Below are 2,500 nucleotides of genomic sequence, written 5' to 3'. Positions count from 1 at the left end.
GTGACGCTGTTGCGACAGTGCTGCTCTCCCATTTAAACAACACGAAACGTTTGAAACAAGTAAAGGAGCTATTGAAAACCTTTCCAACTTTTTATTAGCTTCGCCTACGACATTAAGTCTGCCTGGGAAATTAATTCTTTCAAAAGAAAAAAAAGCCATGTGAACTACCACATCACAGCTCTGTTAGGTCTGGTACTTTAGACATATTTGTCACTGATGTGCACCGAAAGTCCATTTGGAAGCAATTTGACGCTATTAATATGAGTATTATTTCAATTTTAATAATTATGGGTTAAACGGTGAGAGCATGTGTAAGGTATTCCTAGACTATGGCAGAACTGCTGACAAAGGGCCTGCCAAACTCCCTCTACACGCACACACACACATACACACACATACAAACACACACACACACACACACACACACACACACACACACACACACACACACACACACACACACACAGACACACACACGCACACTCACACATCCACCTCATTCTGGAGGGTTACATATACATTTCAAGCCTTCACACAGGTGCACTTGTGAGTGCCACATCCGTGTGCTGAGACTGCACAGAGGGCCAGTTTAATTCAACACGAGTGTGTCACTGCGTTATGGATGTTCCAGGGTAGCGAGCCACATATTGCGGGCTATGAGCTGTGCTCATGTGTGTATGTGTGAGGCCGTGGTAATCCAAGCCGTGTTTGGCTCGCATGCTGCAAAATCAAATCGCTCGTGTCGAGATAGATAACGTGCTCGGGCCGGGCCCAGATCTCACGCTGCACTCACTGTGGTTTGACCCCAGAGTGACCTCAGAGTGACCTTTGGAGAGACGCAGTCGTGAGAGAGCACCGCATGGGAATCTGGCTTGATTTGTCCTTGGCCAGGTCTTGGAGGTGTGTGGTGTGGCCATCTCCTGTGCCAGGGAGGGGCCTTGTTAAAGATCCATTTACCACCGTAGCCCTGCCACTCAAAAGAGATTACTGACAAACAGCAACTATCATTCGCTCATTCTTCAGCGTGTGTGTGTGTGTGTGTATCGGTAAGAACCTCTCAAAAAGCAGCCCACTCCTCTTGCTCCGTATTAAACGTTCTGCTACCAGAACAACAGAAAGAGAGCAGGGACCACCGACGAGAATTCCTCATCTGTAGCAGCGGGCGACCCCGGGGGCCTGTAAAAGCCTCTTAAACAAAGATTTTAAAGAGAAGAGTTTATGTAAACTGTTAGGAGGGCTGTGTGAGAGAATGAAAGCGGTAATTGTTCACATTCCAACAGTTTGGATCCGTAAACGACGTGAATGTCGACAGAGGAGAGGGCAGCTGTTAGTAATTTCTGCTGCAGATAATAATCGGAGCTCCATGTACAGCGGTGCTCTGTGACAGGCCTCGCGGCCTCGCCTGGGCTGGGAGGCGATTTGAGATGTCGAAGGCACGGTTGGTTTAGTTTAAATAACCTTGGACAGGGAGGCGGGGGTGGGGGCACTGAACCCCCCCCGCACACGTTAGCCATCTTTTGCGATCGGGAAGGTGGATCAGCTCGAGTGGAAACAAAAGAACGAGAGAACAAAATCGCTGCTTCTCCATCAAAAATCAGGAAAAAAATGCTCAACGTCTAATTTTGAGGGTCTCCTGCCTCTCACACTCTGAGGGTCTTTATTGTGGAACATGCACTGTGGTCAATGGCACTAACAGCAGCGCACAGTAAGAAAATATATCTACTGCTGCGTTCACATGTTTCAAATATCTCCTTGTACTATACACATATGAGAGCTGATATTTATAAGGCCACAAAAAATATTAGTGTAAATCAACATTGACATGTTCACACGAATCATATGACCACATCACTGACAACATGACGTGTATATGGGTGTCATCAGCGGCATGTCGTGTCCACACCCTGTCTTGGTGAGTTAGCTGCTAGCGCATGAACATAGCATGGCATCACCTTTAAAGATCAAACGTTAGGAGAGGCTTCCTCACCACCCCAGAACGGAAGCATCGCTGAAATGTGAGACCCATGTCATCCCTGGCAACAGGCTTGCAGCCTTGGCAACAGCGGGGCACATACCACTTGATTGATCGCCTGGGCGACGTGACCTGCATCGCTGTCACTCTGCTGGGCACTGGACTTCTCAGGTGCCCCTGATATTGGGATGTCACCGCTTTCATTATAAGTGCTGATCATACCACGTGACGCGTGTACGGACTGATCATACCACGTGACGCGTGTACAGACTGATCATACCACGTGACGCATGTACGGACCGATCATACCACGTGACGCGTGTACGGACTGACCATACCACGTGACGTGTAAGGACTGATCATACCATGTGACGCGTGTACATACTGATCATACCATGTGACATGTGTACGGACTGATCATACCACGTGACGTGTATGGACTGATCATACCACGTCACACGTGTACGGACTGATCATACCATGTGACATGTGTACGGACTGATCATACCACGTCATATGTGTACGGAC

The 2,500-nt window shown here is 48.2% G+C and overlaps 1 long non-coding RNA gene across 1 annotated transcript in view; it reads right to left on the bottom strand.

Annotated features, from left to right (window-relative positions):
• LOC145643568 (uncharacterized) overlaps positions 1-2,500 on the bottom strand; it is a 39,192-nt gene that overhangs the window by 22,936 nt on the left and 13,756 nt on the right. The window lies entirely within an intron of this gene.

The sequence above is a fragment of the Electrophorus electricus genome, chromosome 13, assembly GCF_041902795.1.
Source record: "Electrophorus electricus isolate QZ-2024a chromosome 13, ASM4190279v1, whole genome shotgun sequence".
NCBI classification, from domain to species: domain Eukaryota; kingdom Metazoa; phylum Chordata; class Actinopteri; order Gymnotiformes; family Gymnotidae; genus Electrophorus; species Electrophorus electricus.
Note: the sequence above shows the minus strand (reverse complement) of the source record. Positions and strands in the feature narration are given on the sequence as shown.